This window comes from Aphelocoma coerulescens, chromosome 15 (genome assembly GCF_041296385.1).
Source record: "Aphelocoma coerulescens isolate FSJ_1873_10779 chromosome 15, UR_Acoe_1.0, whole genome shotgun sequence".
NCBI classification, from domain to species: domain Eukaryota; kingdom Metazoa; phylum Chordata; class Aves; order Passeriformes; family Corvidae; genus Aphelocoma; species Aphelocoma coerulescens.
In genome coordinates this window covers 13,900,939-13,916,586 of record NC_091029.1, presented here as the reverse complement: position 1 = coordinate 13,916,586, position 15,648 = coordinate 13,900,939, and the positions used below count along the sequence as shown (strand labels likewise).

At 42.3% G+C, this 15,648-nt stretch overlaps 1 long non-coding RNA gene across 1 annotated transcript; it reads right to left on the bottom strand.

The window, feature by feature from the left end:
- Positions 1-1,761: 1,761 nt before the first annotated feature.
- On the bottom strand, positions 1,762-4,088 carry LOC138119328 (uncharacterized). The gene is made up of 3 exons (XR_011155470.1): positions 4,010-4,088; positions 2,416-2,466; positions 1,762-1,828 (listed from the first exon to the last, which is right to left on the bottom strand). It is a non-coding gene; the product is annotated as an uncharacterized lncRNA (long non-coding RNA).
- Positions 4,089-15,648: the final 11,560 nt, after the last annotated feature.

The window sequence follows — 15,648 nt, the reverse complement described above, 5'->3', positions numbered from 1 at the left end:
GACAGCGCTCACTGCTCAGCATGACCGAAGGATTTACCTCCTCACAATATGGAAACCATCAATCACTGAGACTCTCTCTCCTGTTCCTTTTCTTTCTCTCACCCTATCCCAGCATCGTTAAAGTAACAAATATAAATTAAAAAAAAAAAAAAATCCTTCTTCCTCCACAGCTATCAAACTGTCTGGATTGCTACACACTTTAAAAAACAGATATCGAATATCTCTCTCCTCGGCAAATCTACTCTGTAGCATGAAGAATTCCCCACAGGAAATCTGTGAGGCTCAATCGCTATGACATAGTCAAGGGAAATTTAGACAGTCAAGGAAAATTTAGTCTGATGTTTGAGAAGCCAGGACAAAAAGGATCAGCCCTTCTCAGGATGAAGAGAAGGTGCCTGAGCTAAGTGGGGCTGGCAGACCAGCACTGAAATACTCTTCAGATATGCAATTACAGCTATCCCTAGGGGTTTTGCTTTTGTGTTGTTGTTCCGTAAAATCTTTCTCCAGAGTCAACAATTTGCCTGAATCGCTTCTTATTCATTTCATCTTCATGACTTCTGAAGGCATCTAATGAGGCACTTTGAAGTTTGCCTGAAAACAAAACAGAACCAAGAAAAAAAAAGCAACCACCCTGAGGTGACATTAAATCTTTCTCCTGAAACTATAATCTTCAGGATTACAGCTCAGCTCTGTTTTGTTGTAACACTGTGCTATCTTTGGATTAATGGGCTTTGTTCTTACTGTGTTAAAGTATCTTGGGATCCCAAATCCAAAATGTGGCACCTGTGATATGGTTTTGCAGGCTTATTTGCTGTATGTGGACTCAGGGCAGGGTCTGAAATGTAAAATTTGAGATAAGCATTTTGTTTTTTCAGGTTCTGTTCAGAACAATGTCTTCGCCTACTTAGTTCTCAAAACACTGCAGGTGGGACTGTGAGTGAATTGTCTGTAAAAACAGTGAGAAAAATCTGGAGTCACTCGTGGTTTTCAGCACAAAGCTTTGTATTTACAGTACTTTGAGTGTATTATCTGACCTCACATCTCTTAGCCAAGCCCACACATAAACACTCATAAAACTACAGAAGAAAACACAATAAAAACATTATTTAACTTGATTCCCTTATGGCCTCTTGAATAGACCTCCAGAAATACACATACTTTCGAATATTTTTTCAAGAGGAAATCAAAGAAGTTGGAGATTTGTGGAGATGTGGCCAGTCTCTGCTGAGGCTGCAACTTGCCAGATCAATCAGCTTTGTGATTACTGCCATCAGTCTAAGGATATCTTCCTCCGCTTTAAGGTAGCCCGTCTGCGCAGCGGGAATCCATGGAATCCAGATCACCACGTGGTATCGTGCCACCAGCACCTGTGCTGTAAGAGGGGTTTGTTTTTTCACTCTGTATTCTGTTACAGCCAAATCCTGGGAAGGAAATGAGTCTTGGCACTGACCAACATCTCCATGCTGTTTCGAAATACAGGCAGGATGGTAACAACTTATCTCATTATTTGCCTTCATTTTACTCTTTGCACCCACACACACAAGATAAGTGTGCAAATTTCTTTGAGAGCCACATGTTCTACTGAATGAACTGATTGAAGGCTGATGGAAACAAGAACAGAGCTGCTGGTGTGGGACACTCTTCCATGCAGCACCTCAAAGTGTGTCCAGTCAGACACATGGATGGGATCAAACTTGCTTTAGGTTCCTACAGTGGACACTTCTACCCTTACTTCTACAAAGCCAGAGTTTCAAAGGATCCCTCTTTGGCAGCATCTTTTCTTCTTGTCATTTTAGACCAAAATTTCTGGATTCTTGTACAGCACTTCCTAACTCAAAAAAAAAGAAGGTTCACTTCAGAACAGTCTCGTACACAAGCTGACAGTGAGTTTGCCAGGAACTGGGAGCTGGAGTCAGTGCTGTGTGGTTTTTGTGAGCAGCTTTGATGTGAACAGCAACACACGTAGCTCCTGAGTCACATAATGAAGCTTCAGTGCTTGAAGGCAAGGAGGGCAGAGCAAGCCACACCTTTGACATTTTGCCCATACCCTGGCTCCTCACAACAAAACATCCCTGGCTGTGCAGTCGCTGGTTGGAAAGGTTTTCAAAACTTCCTGATGCACCCACAGAGTATTTGAGACATGCTCTACCTAGACAGCACATTCCCTTCATTCCCCAATGGCAAATTCAAAGTGATGTCCTGCAATGTGATTCACCTTCAAGCTTCTCTCCAAATTTGTCAACTCTGAGGAAGCTACACAGCATTAGGCACAAATCTTACTGTAATTAAAATATGTCTCAAGATAAATAGGCCATATTATTGAGAGATGGAATAGGGACAAATGAAAAAAAACATAAAGTAATTGTTTGAAAATGTGAACAAAAGAGAAGTTGCTTTATGACAGCTCTCTCTTACCTGAAAGTAACAACCTGGGGAGAGAAAAGTTCTTTCTTCTTCAAGGCCTCGCTGTTCAAACACAGAAGTATAAGTTACTAATTCATTTTTCTGAGGCTGATAAATAAGAAAGCAACCTACCAGCTTATTTATGTGCTTTAGAAAGCTAATTTTGCTCCAAAAGTCTGTTGGAGAAATAGTTATTTCATTTTCACAGATGTTAGGGCTCGTTCTAAGACACACATATACTGAACTCTCTATTTAACCTCAGATTAGAAGGAAGCTTTTAACAAGCATTTCTGAACTAAAACCATATGTCTGTCCTTCGCATATTTAAAATACAGCAACTGATAAACAACACTCACCACGCTGCAAACAACTTCAGCGTAGAACAATTGCTCCAGCACTATTAGGAGAGAGCACAATACTAAACTCTAATTGAAGAAACCACATAATAATATTTTCTGTCTTGGGTAAAGATTATTCTGAGCCCTACTTAGATCCCAAGTGGATGATGGGGTTTGGTGGCCAGGTCTCACATGGCTGCTGGTAGCTCCATTTTCAGGGGGGAAAAATGTAAAAGAAAACAAGCAGGTAGCAGCCATTTGCCATACTTGTGAAGTAGCAACCTTTTAACCACCTGTCCTAGTTAGGGACAGCTGAATAACAGGATTTAGAGCCAAGGAACTAAAGAATTCGTAGATGAAATTCACGTTGAAGTTGAGTTTTTGCAATAAATAATAAATGGAAACTTAAGAAGCTGGAGGCTGACTGTAGTGTGGTAGCCCAAGTCAGAGACAAAGCACAAACTGCTACAAGTCAAAACCCTCCTTTGTATGTTGATTTAAGCTCTATGTTGACTTGGAAGCATAAAAACAGAAGTCTGATTGAGTTCTATCACAAAGATACGCTCAACTACTTTTCCCCTTGCAGTGTTTCCAGTGATGCACCTTCAATTCAGCACCTCTGCTGCTACTTTGTAAATTCAATGAAAGAGAAAAAGAGTCCCAGATAATGGCTTAAAAAAGAGTTGGGTAACCAAAAGTATCTTCTGTTAATATAAGTAAGTCTGGATCTGCATAAAATCATGGCCTTCAAACATTTTCTCTGGTAAAGGATAAATTAAGATAGTCATACTTCCCTGAGGCCCATTTTAATTAAGCATGAATCCTCAAGGATAAATGAACAAAATTAGCTCGGTTTGGAGCAGCTTTTAACTGCACAGTGAACTCCACTGATAGGTGGGAGTTACACAGAGTGAGACACTTCCAGAGGGGATCTGGGTGGGATCACAGGGTGGTCGGAAGAGGTTCTTGAGACCTTGAAAGAGATTCATATAGTCCTGAAGTACGTTTTAAAGTGAAAAGCCATACTCAAACCTCACCAGATACAGCTGCCTGCAGAACCTGATTTTTAGATGCTACACTATATCCCAGAAAGAAAAAGGGAGGAAGGAAAACTCCCAAATTTACGGCTGCACGGTATCTACAATTTCCTTGCACTGAACATAGGCAAACTGTGTGTAAAAATAAAGTATAAAAATAAAGTATAACTGTGTATAAAATAAAGTGCTCTTCAGTTCAGGGAGACTTCAAATAAATACAAATGCACACACCAGTGACATCCTTGATTCCATGGCATTCAAGACTCAGCTCCACTTGCATCTCTGTGCCTGTAACTGAGAACTTGTAGATACATTAATCATGAAAATTGTGCATGATGTCTTTTTTCATGCATTTTGTTGGCACTGTCTTCATGATTAACTGAATGCATTTGGCCTTATTTTCAACCACAGCTGCACTGATTTAAGTAAAGAGTGACTTCAGACCCATTTAGTCAAATGCTGGCAAAAGCCTGTAAGATATGTTTGTTTTGGTTTAGCTAACATGGACTGGGAATACACAGTAAACCAAAGCTAAGCATGAGTAAGACCCTCTTAAATTGCAATAAAGTTTTCTGCATTGTGAATGCTTAAGTAAGTTATTTTAGAATCCTGCTCCAATTGAATCAGGCTCACTTTCCCATCTAGATGAGGCCCCTGTTTGAAAGGTGCTTTTTCAAGGTAGTTTTGTTGGTTGGTAAAAATTCTGATAAGAAGTTCTGAGGCAACCGCAGGCCCTGAGATATTTTGGGGAAAAGATCTGTTAAGTACCAGCCATCCCCCCCCCCCAAAAAAAGAAACTAGCCTTTGTGTTCTGTTTAAAAGAAAAGCCATTTCTAAACTGTAGATGAACCTCTTATCTGCTAAATCTCAAAATCCATTAAATGGCTTGAAAACAGCAGTGCAGGGGAGGACGGCATTATAAATCATCTAGAAAAAGAAATACAGACCCCCAGGTCCATCTCATCCATGCTGGGCAGAGCACATACAAGTTTTTCTGGCTATTGAGTAATGCTCTTTTTTTTAACTTTTATACAGGCAATCACCACTGTATGCACTTTATCAATCCAGTATCACCAGAGGGGAGTTGCAAGGGAAGGGGGGGGGCAGAGAGAGAAGGAAAGAGCTGCCAGCACTGGGCTGCAGCTCAGCCAATGCTTGATTGCAGGTATAAACATTACACGCTGCATCAGCAAAGCTGTGGAGAGTGAGCCATAAACCTCCCAGGAGAGGCTTTACAGGGAAGGCTGACAATGCAAGTTCAGAGTCACTGCGTTATTTGGAGACATCCTGAGCAGCTAAAAATACATTGCAGCCTTTAGGAAGAAAGCAAAGGGGAAATATCTTTCTCCTTCCAGTGCAAAGGGGTGGGGGCAAAGGAAGGAAAGAAAAGGTTCTGAAAACCCCCATGGAAGGTGTAGCTTGGGGAAATCCAACACGTGTGTAAGCAAGCAGGTAAACCACCTGTGCTGCCAGTTGTAACAGTGAGATCCTGATGCTTGAAATGACTTTAAATGCGGGAAAGATTGTAGCCAGGGGCTTGCTCTAATCATCATTGTACTATCACCTTTAATAACTTGTCTCTGCCTGAGCAGATCCAGCGCTCACTTAGCAGCTATTAAAACTAAATTGCCCTCATTAATAGAATTTCCACATTCCTTCTGTTCATGTATCCCAGTGTCCTCTATCAACAAACACTGAGCTTTACCATAAGAGCTGACAGCAGGAAAATATCCCCATTTTATGTGGTGTGACAGATGCAAAGGACTCGTGAAGTTGGGGCTCAAACACGTCATCTAGAAGTGTCCAGTCTAAGACCTCAATCACTCTGGGGACTCAGGCCAGGATTCAGAAGAGTGGTGGTTTTTCATGTCACCTGAATGAGAAGTACTCTGCTCAGCAGAGAGGTGCTCTGCTCAGTAAAGGCAGGGGAGATGTCACAGGTGACATTTCGTATTCAGGGTGTGCGAACACCTCAGAATGTTACTGTGAGAATAGACCTTGATTATACCTATCAAGTGAGATTGTGTAAATTCAGACTAAATTATCTGCATTATTTTAAACAGCTCTATGATGGAGGACGAAGGTACTGAATAGGCTACAAACGTAACCAAGTAAATGGTGTTGGTAATTCCCCTGAGTAGACATTCTGCAATGCCATAACTGCTACAGAGGGATGAACTGCAATCTTGATACAAAATGTAATTCAGAATGCAGCTCATGTTGGAACGTTGTCCTGGAAATAAGTTCAGAGCAGCTCTGAGTGCCAGGAGGAGTTGCTGCCTCTGCCATAGATGTTATGCGACCCTGAATAAATTACTCAGACTTCCATTTTATCAGCCTATGCCATAAGGATGACATGCATCTCAAAGGTGTTTAAGGAATTAACTCCTTAATGTTGTAGAATGATTTGTGAGCCCTCTCCAGGCGGTGCTGTGAAGGGCAGACTGCAGACATTGTGGCTTTCAGATTTTAACTATGATAAGGAAAGCTCCTGCAGGAATGTGCTGCTAGAAAACTTAATGCAGCTGTTAATCCCCAAAGGCTCTGATTTGCAGAATGAAGTCCAGAATGTGCAAACAGTTGGGTCGTGAATAAAAATGACCTTTTACACACATTCTCAAGCTTTCACTACTGAAAAACTATGGAGCATCACATAATCTTCAAGTACAAAAGGAAATCATGCTCCCACATGGTCAGCAGGCCCCTCTACCAAGTTGCCAGGCTCAGAAATGAGGCAAAATGAGTTCTAATAAAGCAAAAAGAAGGCTAACTGGTAAGCAGGACCCAGATTTTTGGGGTCTAGACATCTCTGCATTACAAGACCGGGATGCCTTTGCAGAGGAAGCAAATGCAATAGTAAGCACAAGGTGAGAGGCCTCCATTTGCAGAAGCAATAAATTTAAAGAAGATCCAAACTGACAATCTGAATACACATCTAGCTTTGTCTTTTCTCCTTCCTGCCTGTATCATTTCCTTGGGGGAGATTTCGGCTCTTGTTCACCTCTGCTGCGATTCCCTTGAAGTCTCAGCTGTTCCAGGGAAAGTAAATAGGGTTTAAAATTAATTATCAATTAAAATGAGGTTAATCAGCACCAGGCTTGTCATCTATTATCCTTGTAAGTGAGACAATCCTGTCCTCCTGCAAAACCCCTACAAGGAACAAGGCCAATAAGACTCAGCAACAAAGCCTGGTCCCTCGTGACCTTTGCTATGTTTAGGAAGAACAGCTAAAATAAGCTCTAATCCTCAGCCAGGCCAAACACTGCTGAGAACAACTACCTTTAACCCTTTTGGTGCCCTGTGTGTGAAGTATCTGGACAGCAGGATGTGTTTATTATCCCAAACTGCTTGTTACTATGTCAGTTATTACATATTCCCTGGATATGGCCTTCTACCATCCAAGCAGGGAAGCACTTAATCTCTCCAGGACCTTTGCCTCTCCACCAGAACGTGTCATACTCTGGGGTTTTTTTTTGTTCTAATGGGATGTACTGGGTTATACAGTCATTTACACAAGGCCTTTGTTTCAAATGCCTTCCAGGGCCTTATTGTGGTGATGTCCTCATTCACCCACACAGGACTACACAGACAACTTGCAGGAAATCCTGGCTCTGAATGCGCTCACCTGTAACATTAAATTGTTACACAAGAAAGACATCTCACCACTGACACACGTAAACATAACACTTCCCCAGGCACAAAACAGATATAGAGCATGCCTGAGCTCTGGCCTGTGTGAATGACTTAGCTGTCTTTATATCCAAGAAATCTGCTAAGGAGCCACCAAATTTTTAGCTATCACTTCCCATATCCATAAAGTGGGAAAGCATGTAACAAGATAAAAAAAATTATTTCGTTAAAGAGAAAATACCTCTGAATGCAGGATACGCCTGCTTCTCAGGTTTCACACTTACACATATTTCTGTTAACTTGGGGATAGGCACAGAAGTGTGATAGAATGTGTAGTGCCAGAGCTGCTCCAGAAGCATCCTTGTCTGATAATCCCTGTGAGTCCCCCAAGCTTTTCCTAGAATTTTACTGCTGCTACAAACATGGAGAAGGAGAGTTCAGAGGCACAAGTAAGAATGGAACTCAAATCCTACTGACTTGAAAAGAAAACACGAGCACTTTACCCCCCTTCTATCTTTAAATTCTCCCAGAATCAGTTTTAGACTTCGGACCTTTAACACTGGGTTAGAGAACAGCACTCATTTTTCTAAATCTGGGCATTGCCTGCTCTTCCCTGAATTCAAAATCGAACAGAACAGAAAGATATTTATCCCTTCTTTACTATCTCTTTGACCTCTGTTTTGTCTGGGTTTTTTCTGTTCCTATTTTAAAATAATTCAGTAGTGAGCGTGTGTGTGCAGGCACTCAACTTTATTCTCAAAATATGTTTTTTTTTAAAAAAAACAACTAACCACAACTACAATTAGTTTCAATCTGCTTCTGCAAGGCGTTAAGGGGAAAACTCAGCTGGTGCTGTCCTAGTGGTCTTTATGCAAAGAGTTTCCTGCCAAGAAGTGCCACAGAGCTCCAGCCTTTGCCTTTGCTAAGGCTTGCTGTGGCTCTAGAAATAAATGGACTTGATCTGTATGATCTGGGGAACAGCGTAACAGAGGATGCGAAAGCAAGGGATCCCAAGACTGGAAAATCTATGCAAAGTTGGAGGTGGCCCCTGTTTGTGGATAGGAAATGCTACAGAGAAGCCCTGAAGAAGGTGAGGGTCCATGAGGGAGGGTACACAGGGATATGGAGTCAGTGCACAGGATGGGAAAGTTCTCTGGGTTCCTTCTGTACAGTCCTCTGACCGTTATGTAAAGGCGGAAAAGACAGAACAGAAAAAAAGCAAATACGGTTGTGGTGAGGCTTCATGTGAGAACCAAACCTGTGCAAAACTTCATGTGAAAACGTTTGCCTGCTGCAATTTATTTGACATAGATACCCACATATTAGGAAAAAGTCTTCCTGTCTGGCTAATTTTTTTAAAAGCAAACTTAAGAGAAACCTTGGCATGATAACATAGGGTTACATGGTATGAAATAATTAGACTTAGTGGGGATTTACAGCAAAGAAATTCTGAAGAGCCCAGGACAGCAGCATTAATGGTCTCCCATAGGCAGGTTACTCAAGGATCAGATTCCCATCTAACACTAGCTGAGGGGTAGGTTTTACCTGGGCCTCTGTGGGACACATATAGTAGGTTGTTCCATGAATTTCTGCTGAAGATCCTCTGATTTTGCAACTCTTTCAGTGAGTAGCTGCTACCACAGACAGTGGCTCCACCTGGCTGTCTCACTGGAGCCAGAGCTGGACACTGCTTTTTTGTAGAGCAGACCTTACTAAAGTTATGTGGTAAAAGTTAATTTAGCATTTCTGTGTTAGAACAATGAGGTGCAGAAATAGGTCCACACTGAAGCATAGTCTGCTCAATATCAGCAGACATTCATTTCCTTCAGGGCACCCAAAAGTGAACCTTAAAATCTGCCTTTACAGGCAGAACCATATAAGCCCCTTCTAAAGGTCTCAGCTAAACAACACTGCTCTGGGAACCACAAGGGCTGGAAGGCAGATGTGCACTCTTGGAATCCCAGTGTGACTTGGATTTCTGTATCCAGTTACTGTCTCAACAAAGACATTTGAAAAATGAAGCTGTCTTCACCCTCCCCCTTCCCTCTTGCTGCATTACTGGTATCTATTTTTGGTTGGGCTTTTTTTAAGTGTTCCACTTCAAACATTTCACTGTGTTCTTGGCCACAATACTCGAGACCTCTGTGCTCAGGATGCAGCGGCGTGGTCCTGTCCGCTTCCACTGAAAGCTGGAAGCAGAAAGGGTTCTCCTTGACTTACAAATTCCACTCTTTTCAGTTTTAGTAAACTGAGTAAATGCAGGGGAGAAAACTCCTGCTGACCTGGCTGCTTTTATTCCGTGTAATCTTTTGTACAGATCAAATATTGTATTGCCTTATTTATTCTAGTCCAGTTAAAATGGTAACACTCCTGCTCTCCTACACGTGTACATGGACACAGATCTATTTCCATTGGTATAAGACTGAAAAATTACACCCACAACTGTTCCTGAAGAGAAACAGAAACAGTCTGTAACACAATAACATTTACAGTGCAGACTGGACACAATATGAGTACTTTATAAGGAAAATCCGCACCCTTATCAATCAGTTTTATCTGTAGGAAACCTCCATGCAGACAAAGCCCGGGGAGCAGAACAGAGCTGAGGGACCCCACTGGGCTGCCCCTGCACTGACCCTGGATCGCTGTGGGCTGTGGCTGGGATGAGGCATGGAATGCCCTCTAGTGATGCCACGTTCATATATTTGGAAACATATTTTTGCTTCCTGCCTGGCTTTTGAGGTCTCTGGACAAAAGAGCAGCTTATAGCCTCAGCAAGGCAAAGCAGTTCAAAGCATTAGGGATGACACCACCACCTCCTCAGCCTTGGGAACAAGAGACGCTGTGCACATGTCACCTGGCTGCTGCACGTCCTGCTTTTCTGACAGGGTTGGCAGGCTGCAGGAGCCTCACACAGAGTACCCCTCAGAAGGAATATTTCTGTAACAGGTACTTAACAGGAAGGAGGGAGACTGAGGGAAGGGTGGCCTGAGTCCTCTGACCATCTCTGCCAGACAGCCTTCTCTGGGAAGGTAGATTTTAAAGATGGGACTCTAATGGACAAGAGTGGAAGAGCAGGAGAATTAGGCATGGGTAAGAAGGCTGCGGATGATGTTACAAGAAAGAGGAAGCAGTGACCCAGTGCTTGAGTGGTCAGTGGAGCACAGGATCAAACTCCAAATCAGCCTTAACCTTTGGGGAACACACATACATAAGGCTGTAATTTCTACCTTTTTAGCACACCTCTAACTTCCACTAGACAGGTGACATTTCCATGCACTGAAACCTGCCAATCTAAGGACTTGTCTCATGTAGACCCCATTTACATACTTCTCATGACCCCTGCGACCAGAACCTCCACCTAAGCCAGGAAAAGCAGCAGCAATTTGGACAAGGCTCTCATCAAGCTCATCAACAGAATACAAGAGACATTGATATATTATGGAAAGCGAGTAGGAAGCATTACCCAGAGACTTTCTGCAGCACACTGACATCTGTGACGCTGCTGTCACTTCCCAGCAGCTAGGCAGGTATCCTTCAGCAGACTCCCCTAAGGATACTCAGACACTCCCAAACTGAGCTGTGGCTGTCAGTACCAACTTCAGTAAATCCTAATTTCTTCTAATTGTTAAGGCTCACAGGGTTCTTGCTGTACTGGCAGTGTGGGAAGCCTGGCCAAATTAGAGGCAGCCATACCTATCTTCATTTTCAGCTGAATATTTTCTTTCCAAGAGGTTTAGAACAGCTTAGAAGAGGGCCAAAGGGGATGGAGTGTGCCCTTGTCTGACTGGCCCAGCTCCATGGCAATTACTGGATTCCACAAGAGGTCAGTGACAATCTGTGGCCTGTGCCAGGATGCAGCCACACGGCCACTGCCTCCGCTTTGGCACCAGAAGAAGGATGATTGTGCCAGGACAGAGCAGAAGATGATTTCCTGAAAGGTGAACTACAGCCAAGTATCCAGCTGCACTGCCTTCAAAATGCATGGAAGACATGGAGCATTGCAAAAGCACTGTGGAGGATGGCAATTAAAACTCATCTACACACTAACTAGGATTAAGCCAGTTTTAAAATACTATGGCCAAAGAAGGTATTTATATGCAGGCTTGCACTGAAATAATTGTCAGAATAAATCAAAATAGATTTTTGTTAATTTAGTTCAAAGTGCAAGTAGACAAGCCCTTGCTTTTGGAAACACAGTAGAAGAAACAAATTAAACTTGCCTCCAATTAAGATAAGAGGTAAATATTTTGATGTGCTCAGGATCCTACTAAACTAGAAGGAGCCGATGGATCTGAAATCCATCAAAAAGAATCTCTTACATCATACAAATAAAGGCAAAAATCTTGGTGACATCCATCATTTTCTTTTGAAATGTCAAGCAAGAGCACAAGACTGATAGCCCAGCAACAGTGCTGCTGCTGTCAGCAACTCATTTAATCAATGGAGATGTTAATCCTAGTAATGTCCTGGACTCCATTTAATTTTGATTACATCATTGTTTTTCCTCAGTCAAATTGTGCACTGCTCAGGTTTACAAATAAGTGCTTCGTGTTTGATAGTGTCTTTCTCCATGTTGAATCTTCTTCTGCAACTTACACTTTTGCTTGGCTTGTAAATTATGTGGCTGAGATTTGAGAAGCTGAAGCCCCATCTGCTCTGACACCGAAGATCCAATGGTACATTTAATTTTCAATAGCCACTTGCCCCAGACTCCTGGTTAAGATTCTGCCCATGGATAATATTCACAGCATGGCAGCTCCATCATCACCTTCTTTCCCCTAGACATTGGTGCATTTCAGTGACAGTATCAAGTATGAAATATTTCTATTCTTGACACATCTTCTATTCTTGCTCTTTTAGGTCTAAAATTTACATAGCTTCCTTACTTTAACACTAATAACCAAGCTGAACTGCAGTGCAGGCCAGTAGGGAAAATAGCTCCAGTTCTTGTATAGTAAGAAAAAAAATAAATTATTTGGTATCTTAGCTGTCGAGCAGCATATATGAAAGCAAATATAACAATGTCCCTTGTTATTTGAAGCACAGTAGGCAATTCCTTTCAGAAGACAAGTCGCGAGTTATTGCTAGAGAAATGATAACTGTTCTTTAAGGGTCAGCAGCTCTTCTAGGACCCTGCCCAGCCCTCTCCACCTGCCATGAAATGGAGTTTAAAACAGAAGATATAAAAATCCAGTCATTTGTCTGGCTTGTATGAGTAAATTTATCCTCCAACATAAATGAACGGATATGCTAAATACAAGCTGAATGTGGCCAGAAGGGATGAAAAACACACCAAAAAAATTAAAATAAGAGCAAATGGCAAAATGCGAAAACTAGCAAATACAGCATTTAAAATAGCTCCTGTGGTGATTGCAGGGCTTGAAAACCACTTGAATACAGCCAGCACGTTTATCACCTCTGAAGAAGCAATCTTGTGAAACCCAGTTCTGGTAGGTTTTTAATAGCAGATTGCTGAGTGGTTTAAATATCAGTTCAGTAATTAAAAGTCCAGTTGTTCTATATAGGAGCAGATTAAGAGCATTTCTGTACTCGCTGCTTTGTTTCTAAAGCCAGAAGAATGACAACACCATCAAAACCAGGTGCTATTGTAGCAACCTTCCTAGATTTCACTTGGACTTAAAAATTTATATCTGTTTATGTTAATATTATGTTAATAATTTCTCAGTTTTGCTAAAGACACATAAAATTTATATGTGATTTCCCAGCACACAAGAACGTGTGGAAGTGGTCCCAAGGCTGAAATTCTGTCTAATTGCCTTTGCTGCAGAGTTCATCCTTCTTACTCAGGTCCTATAACTAATTTATTATGTGTCTTGTGTCTGAGCTTGTCAGCACTTTAATTATATCCTAGAGAGCAGGCTCATCTGTCCCGGCTAACCACTGCTGTCCATGCTGCTGGTATTGGGACATGGAACACTTGTAGCTTAACAGTATAAAACCAGCAAGGCCAGGGCAAATGAGCTCGGGATAGGCTGCAGCCTCCTGTGAGCCAGGGCTGTGCCATTCACACGGAGCAGGAGCTCCAAACTCCACACACTGCTCCAGCATTCCGGAATAACCATGAACCTTCAGTTTAGGCAATGGCTCAGCCAGCCAGGAAAACTCATCCCTGGTCATCACCCTGAGCACTGTAGTCAACATGTTTAAAACATTTGGGCTCACCAGAATTTGTGTAGTGGGGGCAGAAAGAAAGGCTCAAGAGGGACTCTGCAAGAGCAAGCAGTGACAGGACGACAGGGATTGACTTTGAGCTGCCAGAGTGTAGATTTAGATGGGATACTGGGAAGAAATTGTTCCCTGGGAGGGTGGGGAGGCCCTGGCACAAGGTGTCCAGAGAAGCTGTGGCTGCCCCTGGATCCCTGGAAGTGTCCAAGGCCAGGTTGGACGAGACTTGGAGCAACCTGGGACAGTGGAAAATATTCCTGCCCATGGCAGGAAGTGGGATGAGATGAGCTGTAAGCACCCTTCCATCCCAAACCATTCCATGATAGTTTGAGTCTGGCATATTCCTTTAAGTGTCTTTATCTGGCCTTTTAGCACCAGACAGTTATATTTCAGCCACTCACCTTAGATTTGATCACAGTATCTTGTATTTGCTTAAAGTTTGTAATTTAGGTCCATAACAAAGGGCAGCTTTGGGATCTGGAGAATCAGTACAAGGCAACTTCATTTGAACAAAGTTAAATTTTCAGTGTCTTCAAAAGCACGGTTTAAATCATAAATGCAGTTTTGAAGAATTATTCTTGTTTGTTTTGTTTTAGCTTTTCAGCAGTAAATATTTTACTTCACTTTTGACAGTTTTGTACTAAATGCAGAGATAGGGTCAATTTGTTCATTACAGTTCTGTTTATATTAGACAGAGTAGAGCACTCAATCCAGGGCAGCACTACTTAAATTATTGCTAAATATATTATCTCCCACTCACCCTGTCTTTTAAGCATTTAGTAATTTAGTTTCTAACAGTGTCATGTCACTGCTGCTATAGACTTGTCCATTTTCAGGATAAACAGACCCACACATTGCTCAAAGAGCTGCACCCACACATTTTCTTTTCCCTTTCTTCCATGGAAGCACTGAGAGTGTAGAGAGGATCTGTATATTTGGGTTTAGATTATGTGACCTACTGGGAAAAAAGGACGTGGGTATTCCTCCTTCATGTGGAATTCTCTAGGCAGGCACATGCATGTAGGAACAGACACAAGGATGTGCTTTGTCACAGAAACTTCTGTACACACAGCAGCACTGGAACTCTGAACAGCTCTCACAGCCCGAGAGAGAGTGTCTTAGAGAGAGCAGTTCTGGAGAGCTCAATGTCTATGCCAATAAAGCCACTGGTTGAGCTGGTCTTTTCAATGCTTTGTGTGCCTTGGAACACACTTTTACTGCATGCAGGAGTGTATCTTTGAAGGCAGCAAAGCTTTTGGATTGGCACAGTTACAGTGCTGGGTGAATTGTAACATCCTGGAAAATCCCTTTTAAATGCCAGACTAGGACTTGGATCATATCCAAGCATTTGCAGCAGGCACAGCACAACAGCTTTTGGAATTTAGCAGACACTTAAAACAGTACAGACACGTTCAGTAAAGCTAAGAGCACTTGAAGTTGAGCAGCACAAAATAACCCAGGACACTGGATTAACTGGAATAAGATTCCTATGGGGAAATGACGTGCTTGCTGCTGGGTGAACAGGGGAGGAGGAGATTGCCAAGGAAGCTGAGCCTCAGGTTCATGATAAACACACTTAGAGCAATATCAGTTCTTCCACAGTGGCTGAACAGGGATTTCTAGGAAGACTCCTTAACTAGCAGACATTCCAGCTGCTTGCAGGGACTAATGCCCCAAGTATCCCAAGTGCTAATTGATAATGAGAGCAGATCTCATGCCCTCCTTTCTGGCTGCTGTCAGATGACTGCTCACAGAGGTGCTGCTTCGGCTTCAGGCTGCCAGCTGGTAGGAAACTTTGGGATGATCCTCTGCCATCAGGCATGGCCTGAGCAGGCACTCCTACAACTATGAACTCATTTGGGATCTTCCCCAAAATCAATAAGCCTGTAGCTAAACCTACAGCTGCAGATCTGCAGATCCCTAAACCACATCTGGCTGGCTATAAGCAGCTATAAAACTTCAAGCCAAGTCCCTCAATTACTTTCCTAAAGTTAGCCTATTTACAGAAATTGAAATTAAAATTAATCCTATTTCATATTACATTTCTGGGT